Consider the following 19809-nt stretch of genomic DNA (forward strand, 5'->3'; position numbering starts at 1 on the left):
AACCTTCTCTGTTTCCTGTATCTGAAATCTAGCAATTCCTGTTGGTATTTTGTTGAGCACCTTCTAGTGAGGGCATCTATAGGTCTTTATTTGACTGTCTTATTTGCCAGGAGGAAACTTTTCTTCTCTGCCTTCCTCTGAAATATATTTCCACATTTTCCTTTGTTTTAAATATTAATTTACTTGCTTGCTGTAGCTTGGCACTGCATATTACTATCAGTAATAATATTTGCTAATAAACTTTTATTATGAATACAGTTTTAAAATTGTAAAAATGCACCGAGAAGCTAAAGCCACTGTAAGTCATTGAGACCCAGACTCCTAAGACAACTGGAGGTGTCTTGGATTCAAGCAGAACTATTTAATCGCAGATAGTGTTGGGTTTTAACAGAGCTAATTACCGCAGTACAAACCTCAGCTAGGTGCAGGATGAGAGATTGGAAGGTATCTCATCGCTGATATCTTCTGACATATAAGAACAAGATATTCCAGTCATGGTCTATATTTTTTCAGAATAGTGGGGTCTCACAAATCAGCCAAACATCTTTGAAAACTTTCTCCACAATTTTTAGTCACACTTGGTAATATGAATTAAATAGTCAGAAAAAAAGTTCATAAACAAGTTGCAGTGTGCTATGATTGCTGAAGAATTACCATTTGATGAGTATTTTCTTATCTGATGTTAATTGTAGCAGTCCAGCACATTTGAGACAATCAAAATTACACAGGTTTAAAATGTAATTTTAGTATATAAAGATGGAGACATGCGCAGTTTGAAAATAGATTGTTTCAACATTTTGTTTATGTTCTGTGAAGTAAAGGCAAGGGAGCATTAATGCGGTACTACTGTAGCAGGAGTGGAAAGTATTTTTCTGTACTACCCTAAAACATGAATTTAAAAAAAATACTTAAATTGGTGACATCCTTGTTATAGAAAGCTGGAATGGGTTCAAGTCTTTAAAAGTTCTGCCACGTCAAGACCAGCACCTGCAACGGAGTTTGACCTCTGAGGAGGCTGCAGATTCAGAGGGCAAATATTCTGAGACAATGGAAAATCCTGCAAATGACAACAAAGGAAATATAATCTTGACTACACTGTGGATGCTGACAGAAAGCAAAACTCCCTGAATTATAACAATGATAATTTGCTAATTTTAATTATTTATAAGGAGATGATGGCCGAGTCCCCAAAAATCTTTCTATTAAGAATCCTCAGTATAAATCTCTCTGATATACTGTAATGCTACTTCATCTCTGCTGCCAGCTGCGCTGGGACACATAAAGCCCCTCATTAGTTCACGCCTCCTCTTACAAGGATTGCTTTAACAAAGGGATCTAGTGTGTGTTAATGACTCTTACAATTAAGATATGACTGTGGCAAAACAAAAAATACCTTTGTCTTATTAAAATGATTTGGTAACAGTAGTGCAGAGGTGCTTTGTATTTGCTTATCTCCACACACATTTTAGTTCAGGCAGAAAATAGGGGATGCACTCTGGAGAAACACATAAAGAAGTCAGATGGAAAATCTTGCCTTGTTTCACATATGAGTTCAGTTAATTCTTTCCTGCGTGTGAGACAATATACACGAAAGAAAACACTGCTGACATGTTTTAGCTTCACTGACACTGAAGATGTTTTCTCTTTAGTTAGTGCTTTTAGTTTTCATCTGAAATATTATATATATGATTACTGGAGATGATCCTGAAATCAGTTTTAACTTCAGCTTTTCATCTGATATTCACTGAGCACCACTGTTCAAATTTCTTTCCATAATTTTTTCAGTTAATTCATATCTAGCAAATTGAAAAAAAAGCCCCATGTAAGATGTAAGGTTGTCACCTTTTGTATTACTGCTCAGAGCTCCTGGGTGTGGGGGGGTGGGGGGGGGGGGAGGGGCACGTATTCTGCAGGTTTTACAGGGGAAAGGGCGGGAGAAGGGTTCTAAAATTCTGGAAAAGAATACTGGTCTTGTAGTTAAAACTGGAGAACTGGAGTTCACCTGTCATAAGCAGGTACTTTGGTTCAAAACTATTCCCTAGAGCCATGCTTTGCAATCGAGCATAAGTCAGAACAATGTGTCAAGACTTGGAGCGCAGCTCTTCAATGTCTAACACAACTATTAGAGAAAGAGCTAAAAAAATTTGGTTGTCAGCATAATTTGAGTTTAAAATGATTTTAAAGGAATATTTAATTCCTAATTAGCCTATTCAGTGCATTACTATGTACATTTATATCCAGTAGTTAAGAAAGCCAAGGTAATCTTTTTATGTAGTATATCTTGTATGCTATGTAACTGTCCATAGAAAACAACAAGAATTGCTAAATTAGCTATGACCTTTAACATGCAAAGGTCATATTAGAGAAAGTGCTATATAAAAGAATTATAAAACCAATCAGCTGTACTTCAGTAAAAGAGACCCTTTCTCTAACACTAGCCCTGCTAAAATGTGTTTTACTTTTGCTTCTAAGGAGAAAGATTAAGGTTTGCTGTTAAGCTTACACACCTTATTTTTATAGTCTCTGTTTTAGTAGTGTCTATGTGACTTATTTTGTTGAATACATATATTTTGTTTTGCATATGGTTTGTCATGGGGCAAGGATTTATACTGAATACCAATGTCATACAAAAGATTTTGCAGCAGGAATGGTGTTTGGGTCAATGGTCCACCCCAGCACCCAAACCACTCCCCATGCTGGCAACACAGTCCACAGATTTTAAGGTAAAGCACCACTGTGTTCAATAGTGAAAAAAAGATGAATACGATAAGGCACAGCATGAATGCCAATTACCACATCGTCCTTAATATTTGTGAGTGGTTTATATATCTCTGCTGCAGGAATCTATAAGAGCTAAGGGAAATCTACCTTGAGTCCTATCATGTCAGAACTGGGAAACGCTATTCAGGTCAAGGGCTGAATGTCACTGCCCATGATTTTCACAGCGGTATTGCCCTGACTCTGAGGTTCTACCAATTATAGGCATTTTCAGGACCTCTCTGAACTTTTCCAACTAGACTCTTTGCAAGGAGGCTTAACTGTGAGAGAGTCTGAACCAGTCTAAATTGAGACAGTGGCTCTGAATTAAGTAGAGTTGAGTACAAATGAAATGCCTTAGAAGTGCTGGTTCTGACAGTTCCAGGTACTGTCAAATTTTAAAGTACGTTAACATTCACACCCTAGATATAAGCAAGAATTGGCTCTGCTCTAACACCTTTTGTAATAGCATGATTAATTTTTAAGTTAAATTAAAATAAATGAATCTCAGATGTCGTATAAATATGCTACTATCACAGAAAACAAATATACAGATAACAGAAATGAAACACTAATTTCAGATCCTATAACATTAATCTTGAGAGAGAAAATAATTCTTGGAAGTGAAGAGATTTGCCTGCCATCCTATCAAAAGAAAAATGTGAGTTAGTATATTTTAAAAAACAAGTTGAAAATATTTTAACTGTAATATTGGATGCAAGTGGAGAATAAAATAATTTATCAAAAATTTTATCCTGTACATTATAATTTTTATATAAGAATTAAAGCTTAGGTAGTAGATAAATAAACCAAAGACAGTGGCTTTGTTCCCAAGAATAGCAGAAAGGTAGGAAAAAGCAGGGTGAATAGGAAAAGAGCCAGCAATCATATCATACACACAGCACAATGATGTTACTTCTTGAATCCATAAATTTGCAAGTGAAAATTGTACAGCTTTTTCTTGAATTTCACAGCTGTGCATTTGCAGCTTAAAAATATGTAACTTTTTTTTTTTTTTTTTTTTTAAATTGTGCACAAGTGTTTGTGGTTGTCAGCTCAATGTTCAGCTACTTCAGGGAGAAAAAACCAGTAGCTGAGCACAGGTCCAGAGAGTCTCATCTGATTGCTGAGCTGAAGATGACAGCCCAGCTGATGAAGTTATCTGTTAAACAATGGCACAATAGTATTTTGACTACTAAGTGGTGCAAACTATACAAAGCAGTTCAGGACAAACCCTTTTGGCACAAGCTAACATGCTTCTCTCAACAATCAGAGAAGTTCTTCCCTGACAAAATGTGAAATCCTCTGCGTTGCAACAGAATTATCTCTTTGCTTAACTGAAAAAATTAAAAGTCCTTAAGGATTTATTTTGAAACACAACTATCCTTTTTCTATACTAAAAAATCCCAAAAATCAAAGGAACAAAACCCAACCAACCAAAATAAATTCCCAGAAATAGAGACCTCACCAATTCAGAATGAGATAAAAACCTGATACAATATGGATCACGTTGCTTTTATATCTCTTTGAACAAAAGTAAAACTCTTTATTACATGTCTGCAGACATTTTTCTCTACTTTCACTTGCCCTGAATCATTAACAAAAATAAGCATGAGACCACGAGAAAACAGTTTTTGCAAACAGATATTTACAGAAAAAAGTTTGCGCTTGTCCCTTCAAACAGTTATCTTTACATTTCTGTTTGTGAATCTAAAATCCATTTGAGTTGCAATTTTTAAAAAGTCTTGGCAGTGTAAGTGGCTTATGAAGACAGAGAATACTCAGAATTTTTTGTGTTATTTTTAGAGCTTTGAAATATACAGACAAAATACCATAGAATATTTTTATGTAGGTACAGACTAGTCCTAAAAATTCACATGCATTAAAAAAAGTACATTGCATACTCAACTACTGTACTAAATATTATGAGATTAAGCTGTTTGGCTGAAGTCCTGAGATCTGACAAACCTTGTTTGGTGCAAGAACAGAAGAGAATAGTGGAAGAAAGTGGATTTAAGGTAGTGTTATGTTTCCTTATCAGCCAAATGCTGGACATATCAGTAGGCATGTGCTTGAATTTAGGTTATCTCTGGTATGTACCTGTGCACTCGAAAGCGTCGATATAATTTTTTTGGAATTGTAGAAATATTTACCAAGAGGTCAAGCCTCCAGAAAGGAAAAGTACTAATATATTGCAACAGCTCTAATATCTTTGTCAGACACATACCAGGTACATACACAATTGTACTCTGCCAACAGACATAAAGACTCATAGACCTGTTGAAAATTCATTCAGTTCAAGGATGATTGAAAGCTGTCTGAACTTGCAAAAAAAACCACCCTACCTAATAAATTGCTATTTAGGTATAAATATGTTTTCAACACTTTCTTCAAGGCACCAAGCAAAAGCATGCTATTTCTTACCTTCGCACAGGGTGTAATAAAACCAAAATGATAAAATCATTAAAATTTTGGCAATAAAAACAGTCCAAGACATCTATAGTTCATTTTCTTTTTTGACAAGGCCAAAGATTTTATTTGATATTTATTCACATTCAAGACTACATGTGTCCCAGCAGATCTGTCATGCTTTTGGGCTGACTTTCCAATCTGAACAATTTAAAGAAACTTAGGATCTTGGTGCAAATATTACAGCTGCAGCACTGATGAGGCTTGCTCCTCACCAATTAGTTAGAAGCAATCATTAAGGACAGGTGGAAAGAGGGAGTCTAAAATAAAGTATTTCCACAATAGGTCTGAATAATTTTTGAAGTGAGATCCTAACTACGATCCCCATTTAGCTAGAGTCTCCAAGTGTTGAAGGTATCTCTATGACAAAAGTTCATAATTTTGGACTACTACACCACTAACTAGAAGCTCAAACAAATTGCAATGGAAAATTGCATGAAAACCAATGAAGGTCAATGTACCAAGGACTAGGAGGCATTAACAAACTATGACAGAAGCCAACTTCCAGCCAACTGGGTCACAATGTAATGGATTTGATGTAGAAAAATTTTTAAAAATAATAGGAGATAAAGTTGAATACCTAAGTAGTACAAAGCTAAAGACAAAATTTATGAGACTTTGACTAATGTTTAATCACATATTTAAATATATTCTACTCACTTTGCCAATCAGTCTCATATTTGACCAAATTTATAACCTAAGTAGTTAATAGATGCTTCCCATTTTAATTAAAACAAAATGGGCTTGCCTTTTGTCATAATGTTATGTCACTAATCCCAGCTGCTATAATACAGATTTAGATACAGGCAAAGCCATTTTTGTAGGTTTATTTCTTATCTGGCACAAGACTACATTTTGTACTGAAATTCAAAATGGGTCATGGTACTTGTTTTTCTACATTTTTCCTTTGATTGAAAAATCAAATCTCTACATAAGGAGCCCCTGTCCACTATATATCCTGGAACAGATCTGCAGCAAACTGAAGAGTGTTTGCTACAGAAATCTGAGCTTAATACTGTAGAAACCTTTCCTGTACTTGAATTCTGTTCTGGATAATAGACAATCTCTCACTATTCAAAGCCAGTTCTGTACTTTCTCAGTCTGACAACTGTTGTCCTTGTTGGGGCAGTACTCTTAAGATAAATTATGAATGCAACGTGAAAGCTGTAAAATTTGTTGTATCTTCTATTATCTCCATGTTAAAGGCCACAAAAGCTCTTCAGTGAAGTCAGCCATTAAGAAATGACAGGTATTGCTATCAGCCTTCTTTATAGCCTATTACCTGCAATGACAGCAGCTGCTACACTACTACTGTACAGCCTATCACGTTATTTGCAGCTAAAGCCAGCTACTGTATCATTTTGGCTCATTTTCTTGACAGTGCCATCATAAATCCATGCAGCTGCAGGGTAACTGTCGGCTGCCTCGATTATCTTCATAGCTCGAATGAATCTTGAAATGTGTGTAACAGGCAATGACTGTTATGGATCAGGCACAAGGGCCATTCTCTATCCATTCTGTCAGGTCTGTGAAGCAATGCCTGCCACAAAGAGAGTTCCTAAACTACTGTCATGTAATCAAGTAAAGTACCTGAACTTTGAGAAATTTCATGGTTCTTGCTGAAGCTTTTGTGGTCTCAAGTCGTTTCCCTAGACAGCAGTTTTAAAAACATTGTCTTTTGATATCCTAGTGGAAGGCTTTGAGACTTGTATTATTATAATTATTATTATTGCCTCTATTATTATAATTATAGTTATGTATCTATGTATCTATTTCAAACAGATGTCTGTGACTAATACAGAGACACCTGAACATCCCTACAAAATAAAACCAGATGAATATTGATTTGCATCCTTGGAGGGGGTGAAGGAGGTTGAGGGGAAAACTTCTCAGCAGCAGTAGTCTGAATGACTCTAATATACATGTCTAAAAGTTTTTAGTAGTAAATTTGTTATATTTCTACTAATTTATGAACACTTCTGCTGTGCAGAATCCTCTAGGCAGAAGAATAAGGTACTAAGCTGTAGCTCTGTGGGACTTGGGCATAAGGTGGGCAGTACAAGGCAAAGCCAGCTGAGGTCAGAGGCATTGATAAGGCAACAGCGAATGCTGAGAGATCCTGCGTGTTCATGCTGTCCTTTTTTTGACACAAGAGTTCAAACTGTGTTTGCATTGTACCTAAAAGTGAATAATTTATGGCGTTCCTGTTATCCTTGTGCATGCCACTCCAGCAAGAGAATACAATAAATTGGTCCAGACTCATCCTACCTAGCCTCAGGCTACAAGTGAAAAGCCTAGAACAGGAGTTTTATTGACCTCAGTCTCTCATGTAGTCAACATATAAAAGTGAAAACTTCCAGATCAAATTCACGTAAGTATTGAATGTATCAGCCCTTGGGTTGCAGAGACAACTTAAGACTCTTACCACTTAATTTCAGTGCCCCAGTTAGGCATTTAAAATTAATTGAGATGGATCTGAAATGCTATGTACTCTATTAATGTCTGATTTTAAAACCCCTAAATATTTGCCTTTATTATGAAAATTTAAAAGTTAAAAAAAAAAAAAGTTAGAGCTGGAACAATATAATTATGCTGCTTGCTGGGTGCCTTTTATCAAGTACCAAAATGCATTGAAAATATTGGAAAAATATGTCTATTTTTTTTTGCTGATCCTTCATAACTCCTACATCACATGTATCCCAAATAGTTATATAAAGATTGCAAAAAGGGAATTTTACTAATCAGTGTTCTCTTGTGTTGAGTCTCAGTTTAAATTCCAGTGAAGTAAAGACAAAAATTTCACATCATCATTAGAGTTTTAGATGGGTGCTGTTTTCCCATCTTGAGAAAGGAAAACCAACATCTGATTAATCAAGGCATTTAAATATTTTTACTACTTAGAGATGGACTTACTGTAATTATTTCCACTTGGATTATTCACATGGTTGGAGTTACCTGTTTGAAGATGTGTGCTGACTCAGAATTTATTGCAGTATCTTGTATAGCAGTGTGACAGCAAGAGAGAAATGTGGTCTCTACAAAGCAGCTTTCAGTGCCTCTATGAAATTTAGAGTTTCAGAAAGTTTATTTCAATGTGCTCTTAAAGTACCCTTTAGCATGTAGCCTGCCTCAGATAAGTTCTTGAGGACATGAAGGGTATTTTGATGCATTAACTTAATTTTAAATCACTAAGTCATAGGCCATAGCCAAGCCTCAGGGCAGACTTATAGAAAAATGTATCTGAAATTATACAGATGGTCTTCCCATTTAAAGAGAAGGGCCTTTAGTGTTTGTATCTAGACAGGTCTGTTACAGTTCTGCTTTATAGCCTACCAACTGCAACATTTTATTTCAGCTTTCTTCTAAACGAGCAGGGGTATGAGCAGATTCTAACAGGTTTACCTTTTCAGCAACACATCCTCCTGCATTTATTAAAGTAGGACAAACTCATTGTTGATTGATTTCACTGGAATTCAACTAACTTTGTATCTGGGCCAAAAAAATTATATAATTGGATTTAAGATTTAATATAATAACTGACTTGGTTTTCCCCCAAAATTAAATCAGCACTGTGGATAAAGAAAAGACCACAGGAAATGGTAGGACCCACTTCCTGTAACTGCTCTTTTACTCCTATCAGTGGTCTTTCAGAATATATATCAAACACAAATTGATAATAGAATAATTTACTATTCAACATGAATAATAAATGTGAAGGATGATTTAGTCTCTCTCTCTCTCTCTATTTCTGCTTAAATAGCGCTTTTCTTCTGGCCAGCCTGTTGTAATTTGAGTTTAATAGAAAAAATGTTATACTGGTATATAAAACACCACTGTAATTTAGTTCTTGCAATACATATTTAAGTAGCAAGAATATTCTAACAAGAATAAGTGTTGTAACAAATTTTAGAAGAGCTCTTCAAAAATTCCTAAATACTTCAAATAGCACAATTTCAGATTTCATAGCTAGGAGACATTCCTACAAGACATAAACATTCTTTATATTTGGAATAAGGGTGTAGAGAGTAATGGGATATAAAATAAAAAACTGTCTAAATGAAAGCATTACACAGATGTACTCCTACTTTAACTATAAGAAGAACAGTTCCTATAAACAAAAATTTGGTAATAAAAACTGGCAAAGACTTGAAGGAAAAGACCCTCATGTGAAAAAGAATGCACATGATATTATAAGGATTTTTTTCCTTTTCCCTACCCCTTGTTTTTATCTGCAAGCAAAGTATTAACAACTGTAGTTGCAGTGGCTTGGGACTGATACCAGAAAAATTACAATTTTTCTGCAAAAACTGTATTTTCCTATACAAGAAGTGATATGTTGATCAGAGCAAGTATAAGGCTGAAAGAAGCCCCATGTAAACAGTTTACAGAACTGAATATAAGAAGAATACAAGCCCAGAAATAGGTCCCAGGACCTATTCCTACGTTCATAAAAGAAGAGAATGATCCTTCTTTTTAGAGGTGTATATAAACATATGTATACAAAATAATACATTAAATTTATTATAAACCATATATATTTTGCAGGTACTGACTAGAAATATTACTAAAATGGATTTAAATTTGGTTCTCAATTTTATTAACATTTTGTGCAGATAATCAACAAGTCAAATTGTCCATTTACTTGTCACCCAGTCTCTGTCCTGCTGGTAGGTCTCATTTCACCTCCTGACAGGGACATTCTAATTTACCTTACAGACAAGAATTCTGGCTTCAAATGTAAACACACTGGTTGTCTACCATTTTTATGACTTTTTCTGTACTACAATTTGTGTAAATGTTTTCTGGAGATTGTTGGTTTTATTGTTTTGTTTTGCTTTTTTTTTAAAATGTTGTAGCCCTGACATCCAATAGTTTAAATACTTGGGGAACAGTTTTTTCCAGTCCTCTCATGTTCTTAAGCAAAGAACTCAGCACTCTCTGGTCATCTGCTATGTAATTCAGTGGAACTGAATTTCCACTTAAACCACTGTTCCTTGCCTGTTTGATTGAATGAAAAAATCAATGAAACACCAGAGTGTAAAAGATTTCATTGGAAACCATTTCAAGGCTGCTTTAAAAAATAGAAAAAAATTATGATTTCAGAAAATTGTGCTTGAACCAGCAGGCCCAAGGGATAAGATTCTGATAGCAAACATGGTAAGTTTCTTTCTCCTTTGAAGCACAATCTGATTTGTGAGGCCACACATCCATTTCTCAGGTGGAGAGTGCTCCAGTCAGTACATTTGGGGTTAAAGCAGTGCAAAGCAATGTAAGAAACTTAAGATGACCAAGAGCTCCCGTGGTACATTTTCTCCTGGGACATTGACAGTACATTTACCACAGTTGATCCCAGTGGAGCACAGAGATCTGTCCAGAAGGCTGTTCTTTTGGCACCTTTGAACATGATGGTTTCAGAGGTAGAATCATAGAAAAAAGTTCTGTGGACATTATGAGTTTGCCCAACTGTTTCTATTTTCCTTTAATGATTTAAATTTTCCAGTTTGTGCCCTGACACCTTGCCTAGTATCTCAAAGGAGTAGTTTTTTCCACAAAACATTTTATCTAATTGGAATTATTTTTCATTTCTCTATACAGAATGCTCCAGAGTTCTCTGGCTCAGTGTTATCATAGTTTTTAAGGTTGCTGCATTTAACTTTGTGGTCAGAAATTTGTGGAAATTTTTCGGACATAAACCTCACAAAATCCTTTCCCAGCAGTTACCTACTAGAAATTCAAAAGTGAGAAAATAGAAAAAAAAGATTGTCTTGTACAGAGAGATTTTCATGTGAATGTTTAGGCATGTATATTTCAGCATCAGTGCTTGGACTGAAGCTTTTAATAACCTAGCTGGTGAATACTAAATTTGTGTTCTTTGACTACAGATGATTAAATGAGGCTGTAAGTAACTCAGCCACACCCTTTAGAGCTGTACATGCCCTTGAACACGCTTTTTACATGTCAAATGGTGGTGTGGTGAGGTAGACATAATTACAGATTAGTAAATGAGATATGCTTGCTACATGTTTATGTAATAGGTTTCTGTCTGTAGGTGACAACATTTTCAAACCTTTTTCCTGGAATGTAGGTAGGAAAGTAATTAAATGCAAACTAAAGGATCCAGCTATTGCTATCTAGAATCAGAGGTATATGGCTAGTTACTTGTGTCATTTAAAAGAAAATTAAAAGAAAATAGTCAAATAATATTTAGCATGTTTATTTGAGAGTTTTGTTAGTGTTGTTTGTTTTTGGTTTTTTTTTTTTCCTTTATTGGATGGTTATTTTTTTAAATAGCAGCACCTCATTCAATGACTTGCCACATTTTTTAAAATATGTCTGACCCTATTCTTTTAAAATAAACCAATTTTTTTCTATTTTTCACACAAATAATTGTAATCAAGCTGAGAAACCATTTCAGATTCCAGGTATGGTGAAGCAAAAGGTACATTTTCTTCTGGTTATGCTTGATAATTTGTGGCAGTCTTCTTTTAAAAGTTTTGGGTCAAGTCCTGTCTCACTCAGATTGCATCCAAAACAATATCATGTCTTTTATTTGACTAATCCAGTTTTAATTTGTACTTTCAAGCTGTGAATAATACATGAATTGTTTGTTCCACATGCAAAAGGCAACACAGGATTTAAAGTTACTGAATGTCCATTAATTTGACTCTGGAAATTCTGAAGACAGAAAAAAAAAAAAATGTTCTACATTATTGGCTGCAAGATTTTTTCTCATATTTATTTTGTAATTACTATTTTTAGTAAGATACAGCATTTCCAAACTTTTAGTCTGAATGTCAATTTTTTTTGCTACAGGACTCATTAATAAGATTCAGACAGTTTATCTATGGAAAGAAGAGAAAAAACACATGGAAAAATAAATTTTTCTACTGCTTTTGGTAAGTGAATTTTAATTTGCAAGGGATTTTTGATCTGTTTTATTTGTTCTCTCTGTAACACTTACTTCCATTTTAGTTGGATAAGTGACTGAAGGTATTGCCATTAAATAGTTCATTAGACATTTAAGTCTCAGGCTTAAGGCAAGTCCAGCCTGGATAAACACCTGGAACTATTTTCTGTATATGAATTAGGCCCTAAATGAGATTTAGTGTTTCTTTGTTTTTTTCAGGAGAAAGAATAGAGGCTTAGTGATGTAAACTTTGTATGTTCTCTGAAGACTAATGATTTGTAACTATCAGTGATGGTGCTGTCACGTCTCTCACAGGGTAAAGTAAGTAAATTATTTAGGTGGCAATATTTTAAGATTCTATCAGCTAGATCACAAAAAGATCTCTTCATTATTACTACTTAGCATGTCCTCCTCTACAGAGTCATGAGGAAGATCAGCTCTTGAAACCCATGATTTTACAAGCTCTTGTCCAGTCAACAGCTCACCCCTTATTTTGTATGTTTTGAATCACCACTTCCCAGAATTGACCTCTCTTTATTTAATCATTACCATGAATGCTGCAGCCCCCATGTTTGGCTGCATTGAAAAATATTATTTATTGCTGTCTCATACACCAATGCGTAAAGAATTATTTTGTCATTTTCATCTGTTGTCTTCACTATTTACTACTTTCCCAGTATATCTGTCATCAGTAGAGTCTATGATTAATGATTTCATATTTTCATCAATACAATATTAAATAGCATTGGACTAATTACTAATATCTGAGCTCCAACAAAACATACTTGGAAAAAGATTGTATTCACAGTTCTTTTTTTTTATATTCAGCAGTAAATCAAGTTGTGATTAGTGAACCACAATTATACTCTGTGTCTGATTCTTAATATGTTATTCCTGCAGTCAAATGCAGAGGATTAGTCTGTAACAGGCCCAAAGACTACTAAGTATATTTTAACAAAAACCCCTAGAAATATAAAACATTATAAGAATATTAGTTTGACAAGATCTACTCTTCATAAACCCATGTTGGTTGACATAGTACCCTCTTTCAATATCTCATTACTTTTGTCCTTGTCTCATGCTAGGTATTCCATTCTTTTTTCCCCAGGAATAATATGAGGCCAAAAGGTGTAGAGGTGTTTAAATCAAAAGGTTTATGCTTCCTCAAATGTTAGTACGATGTTAGGTTTCTTTTTATATTCTTCTTTTTTCCTGATTTTCTAAGACTTTCAAAACTGAATGCAAGTTAAATTGTCTTTCTGTAAAAATATATTGTTTGCTGTTTGCTTTCACATGCTCCATTGTTCTTGAAAGGAAAGTGAAACTCCTTGCCATATGATAGGAATACACTGTTATATATACAATATAAACCAGAAACATTTATTGGCTATTTCTCTAAATTTTAAGTAAATTTATCCGCTTCATCTGGTATAGACTAGTGCCACATATTTGCTTGCTATTTCCTAATCTACTTAAAAACTAATAAATACTTGCTATCTCTAACTTCCGTACTTGTGCTCATTGCCTCCCTCAGGATGTCCCATTTCCCTGTTTTCTAACTCAGTCCTTTCTAAATGCTTTACAACAAGTGTTTTTCTCACATTTCATGAACACATTCGTCAACTGATTAAAAGGAATGTTTTTCTCCCCTTATCTTGCAAGAATCTTCCCAACAACTGTGTCTACTATTTGGATGAAGTTAACTTCCAAGGCACTGCAGGTGTACATCTTTTCTTCTGAAATTTTCCAGGTTCTGTAATTCATCTGTAGCTGTGTTTTTTTACCTGAAGCAGCAGTACTTGTAAGTGTCAACGTTAGATTTTTAAAAACCTTTCTGTTAATCATCAGGTTGTTTGCGCTTAAAAATAACAAAAAATATAATTTCTGTTTTGTTTGAATTTTTTTTAGACAGTATTATTGAGTTTTGAAAGTCTTGGGGTTTTTGAAAGAGAAGGGAGTATCTATCAATACCTTTTGGCAATTAATTTTTTTCATAAAAATATGTTTATCGTAAGCCAGATTTTTCTCACTCATTTGTTGGAGAAAACTCAAAATGTAGAAATGTCAGTGAGCTGACTCTTTTCTGTGTGTGTCTTATGTCTTCTTTCAGCCCAGTGTCCTGATCTGCCAAGTGCAATACTTTTGCTGTGATGGATCATAATCATTCAGCTTTATAAACCAGCCTGTTAATATTATAGCTTACACTGATGCAGTGTGGTTTGGAGAATTCAAGACCTTTTCAGAGCACGGGTTCATAAAACATCAAGATTGTATAGGATAGTCAAATACATTGGACTAGAATAACTTAAAAACTTCATATATTGAAAACTTAATGAACATGAAATTGATAAAAAAATAGAATATGAAATTGTGTAAAGTTATACTTTTCTTAAAAGGCCTTGCAGTGTTTCTGAGACCAAATACCAGTTTTGGGAAATACAATCCAAAAACTAAAAGTAGCAGGTTCCCAGAAATGTACAGATATCTTCTCACTTTTTGCACTATTTTTTGACCATCTATGACTTCTCAAGCTTTTTAGGGTACCAGATTTACCATGCACCCTTGGTTTTGGTAACTGAAACCTCCACGATATTGAGTACATTTATTCGTGCAATATGTCTTTGAAATTTGGACATAGGGTACAACAGAACCTTCTTTTACAAGGGAAGATGGAAATATTGAGGAATATGAAGAGACTTCATACTTATTAACACTTTTCTTTCTGTTGTGTGTTTGAGACTTTCAGGACCATTCAGAGGAAAGACCTCCAAAAGGAACACTGTGGTTTCCTGCTGCAGATTTCTCACTTTTCTGTTTCTGAGCATTCCTCTCCATTAAACTATCACTGGTAAAAGCCACAAATAAAGTAAAATAAATTTGCAAACTACTTTGAAAAAAAAAAATCCTATTTTCAAGCAGAAAACTCAACGTAGACAGCTTTGATGAGAGTTTCACGATGTGATAAAGGTTGGGAAGGGATGTCCAAATAGAATTGGTAGAAATGTTGGCATTAATTTGCAGTAGAGGTAAATTACTAACAGCTATTTTCTTGTGATGCTTCAGGGAATACTCAGAGCCCTGATTTCTGGCCCAAACATTTACACATCCCTTTTTCTTTGGTAATGGCTATAATGTGATCAGTAAATGCAAACTTCATAAATTAATGAAAATAGAACAAAGATGTCAGAATTGCAGAAGACATAAAATTTTCTTCCTATTTTCACAAAATAAAGTCCATATTTTTATTAATTCTGAATTGTTCTAGGTTTTACTTAAGAAAGCTTTTTTATTTTACTGTATTATCTTCTATGAAATCTAAGGATTCTTCTTTTTTTTCTTAAACTGACAAAGAAAATCTGTGAAGCTTTAATAGCAGCAGTAAATCCTTTCTGTCTCATTTGACAGAAAACAAATCCATCCTGTACACCAAGCCATAGAGCCCATATAGTGGACTGGTACGAGGAAAGGCATTATGATATTTCCTCTATGAATTTCCTCCTCCAGTCTTTCTTTATTTGTAAGTACTTTACAGGGTGTTTCTACAACAAACTTTTTATGATTAACTAGATTTCAATTGCTATGAGAGATATGTATAGAGAGTGAAAAATTTTCAAGGCCGTTGTAAACCATCAAAAGCCCGAAGCTTTTTTGTTAAAATAAAAGATGGTACTGAATTTTCCATTTTTTCTATTTCAAGTTTTAAATTTTCTTCCCTGTCAGTCTCCTATTGCTATTAATTCCTGAATTTTTGACTTTTTTCCTTAACTTAAAGTGGATAAGGAGAATGTCCCATCAGTGCTCACTCACAATCTATAATATCATCTAGTATGTTTTTCCATTTTAATAAATACTGTCTTTAATACACGCATGACATGTGAGAGATTCCTATGCAACATGCATAAGAAAGTGAATAGATCAACAGGGTAGATAAGACATTTACACTTTACAAATACAAGATAAAAAGAACATCACATAAGTGAAATTCTATTGTAAAGAACCCTTTAATGTCTCCAAAGAAGCCAATTTGTTTGGCAATAGGAAGTTATGTTAATCAACGACATGTTCTGTATTTAAACTGTACAGTCCCATTCATGAAAATAATATTTTGGTAATGGGACAGAGAAGAAACAATTTTATATTCTTGTCTGATCCCCTTTTCTCTTCAGCCCTTCTGCTGAAGGACATTACATTAAGCACAGGAAATGAACATTATCACCATCTGTTGGCTGTTTGGTGACGTATACGGAATGAGGTAGCAACTCCGTTTGGAAAAGCAGGTGCCTGTATTTAAAGAAAATAACAAAAAATCAGACAGAGCACTAACTGCTGTAGTGACTAGTAGTTTAAGAGGAGAGGCCAAGGTTTGGACTGATTGTACAAATTAACTACCTCTTTCATCTAGACCAAAACCAGGATATCCAGGCTACAGGATTTTTGAAACCCTGGGTTGGATGGACAAGGCAGAGGGGACAGAGGAAAAAGACACATTACCTGAAGCTTAGTATTTAATATAAATTTCAGACCCTAAACAGAAACCTTAGAATCAAATGCAGTATACTTACCCTTTAAATGTAGGGTCCTAGTTAAATACTAATAGAATTAAAACATGGCAATATTGTTTAAAGAAAAAAAAATATTTATAATGGTGGTTAAATGAAGCAAAATCTAGTTCTAGAGATCTAATTTCAGTAATTTTTATAAATAAAACTAAACTAAATCCACTCAATGCCAAATAGTATGTGGAATTCAAACAGGAAAGAATTGAGGAAAAGCAACCAAAAGGTTTAAAGTGAGGCCTCTCAAGCACAGTTCATTTGCTACTTTGTATTGAAGAAACAATAGAGATTAAAAAAACCTGGATTATATTCTTTATAGAAATGTAAAAAATTACACTCTGGATTGAAGTACACTTTTGGATATTCAATATAACTAGAAAGCAGCAGTTAAAAAATCAATTTCAATCTAAAATTTAGTTTTACAAAATACTTGAATTGCATAAGATTAATGCCATAAAATTAAAATTGTTAAGTATTGCCCTACTTAAAAAGCACTACTGAAATATATAATTTTTCCCACAGTGCCTTGTAAACTATTTGTGTTTGCTTTCAAATATGTAAAATTCACTTAAAAGGCAATGTTACATCATTCCCAATTGTTACACTCATCACATTTCTCCCTCCCTAATCCTCTTCTTTGAATTAAAGAGAAGAAGAAAGAAGAAAAAGAAAAATCTGCTGAACACTAATTATTTAACCTTACCTCCTACCTACTTTCTCTCTTTATTCTGAGGTTTCTTAAGGGCTATAATGAGCTGTCCCCACACAAACAGGCCAAATTAGTGGATAATTATGCTGGGTCTGTGAATGTTCTCACTCCTCCTTTCTTACAGTTTCACAACATTACCAGAATGGTCTGTCACCTCCCTACCAATTAGGCACAATTACTACTTTATAACATTAGTGGTGGCAGGCTTAATACCTTGGAGAATATGTAAAAGTAGGGGAGGGTTGGGGAGAGTGGGCAGTGAATCAGGCCCAGGAGATCATTATCACATTGATAACTTGAATAATCCTAACTTTATTTTTATTTTGCAAAAGATTTATACACTGTTACGAAATGGAAAATGGAAACAAAGTTGTGTTGTTCACGGTGGGTTTTTTTGTTTTTGTTTTTGTTTTTGTTTGTTTGTTTGTTTGTTTTTTTAATGTTTTTTATTGGGTTTTTTAGATAACCAAATCATCATCACTTTTTGTTCCCCCAGGTTTCCCGGGTGGTGGCGCTAACGCTCGAATTTGTTTCTTTTCCTGAAAAGATGTCTATTTGGTGACTGAAAAATATATGTTTTTCTGGCTTTTTCTGGATAAAGTAGATATGTTAACGATGTCATGTCAAAGGACTTACACTGACCTCAGAGTGCACCAAAACATTCCCTTCAAAACCGTATTTAAAAAAGGGAGGTCAAGATAAACCTATCTTAAATTCTCAGAGAAGGCTAACTAACTTCTAATCTTTTATAAACAAAACTACATAAGTAGTTCTTTTCTGCCTTCCTTGAAAAAAAACCAAAAAACCCAACCAAATCACCAACACTCTCTCAAAAATACCCCATCATTCCCTGTGATTTCTTTTTCTAATGGCTGAAAACTGGAAGTTGTCAATATTGTCTGTTTTACAAGATAAATTTATGAGAGTGAAACGACTCTCAGAGATTTAAGATTAGATTTAATGCCTTGAAGGAATAATCTTCATTTATTTGCTTTAAAAATCTTTCATATATCTGCTTCTCCTCTCCTCTAAGAGCTTCCAAATTCTTCTCATCCTTGCAGTCATATTTATAGAATATTTACTAACAAATGCTAGAGGAATTACAATGTTTTGGATGCTAAGAACTGGGGAGACTAATTTATTTAAAATCATTATGGAAAATGTAGCAAAACTCTGAAACAGAGCAAACCTTTTCTATGCAGGGATAATTATCTTATAGTAAATTATCACTATTTGGTAACTAATACAAGCCCATAAACCTGCTGTTGGTTTACAGAATCCTATCTTTTTCATAGAATGTACTAACTTTTTTTTCCCCACAAAAAAAAGTTAATTATAAAGAGTTTAAACTGAATATGGGTTGCACTTCCATACTCATCTAATTTATTTAGAGAGTATTACTGTGTGGAGAGGGCACCCTCAAAATGCCTTTTAAACATTCTTCCAGTACACCATCCTGCAGCACTGAAATTGGAAAGGGTCTGTAAGAATTGCTTTGTCTTACTATGCAAACTGAGCAGAGATGAACAGTGCAAAGCTCATCTTTTTTTGATTGTTAACCGTTATTTTAATTATAGGTACATTTTAGATACAAATGTCACTTATGGAGCCTACTGCCTCTGTTGGAGGTAGAATTGCACAGAGTAAAAGATAGATGGAGAATATGATGTTCTTTTCAAGAACACTTTGAATAACATAATGAGGATATTTTTACATAGAATATTTTTCATCTGTGTGCACCAAGTGTCAAAGTATCTCAAGTCTATGCTCTGAAGTAGAAAATTTGTGGGTTTATGTGCTTGTGCCCAGAATACCTTCTTATTTCTGTACCCACCTCCAGGTTCAGGTGTTAATGAAGGGAAATATCCCAAAGTATTTTTACACTAACAGACCATACTGATTCAATTGTTTTAAATACCAGTCCTTTTTTGTCACAGTGGGAAAATGTTAAACATTAGAGCATAGCAATGTTCTAACAATCCTTGGAAAGCTGATGCGAAGTTCCTTTGAGTGGCTAAGTGTAATGTCCTATGAATTCATTAGGTAGTTCAACTTTGTTTCAGGTGCCACCAATGAATGCATACTTACTTACACTGTGCTACTTTATGGAAAGCAAATAAGTGTGTATGTAGCAGAGGATTTTATTACACAGATTAGAGCAGCCACATCATTTCAACTACATGAGGATCTTACTCATTGATTCAGCATCAAAACTTAAACTCCTGAAGGACTGTGCAACTGTGCAGCAAATCATTGGCCTAAGAAGGAGGGGAAAAATTACATAAGCAAAGCTATAAATTATTTCAGTTGTGTATCTTGTAAGATTTACAACTCAGGTTATGCAAATAGATAATTTTGCTGATGTTTTTGTAGGGACTTTCAAGACTAGCTATAGAACATAAACTTTTCCA

Source organism: Aphelocoma coerulescens (assembly GCF_041296385.1).
Source record: "Aphelocoma coerulescens isolate FSJ_1873_10779 chromosome Z unlocalized genomic scaffold, UR_Acoe_1.0 ChrZ, whole genome shotgun sequence".
Taxonomy (NCBI): Eukaryota; Metazoa; Chordata; class Aves; order Passeriformes; family Corvidae; genus Aphelocoma; species Aphelocoma coerulescens.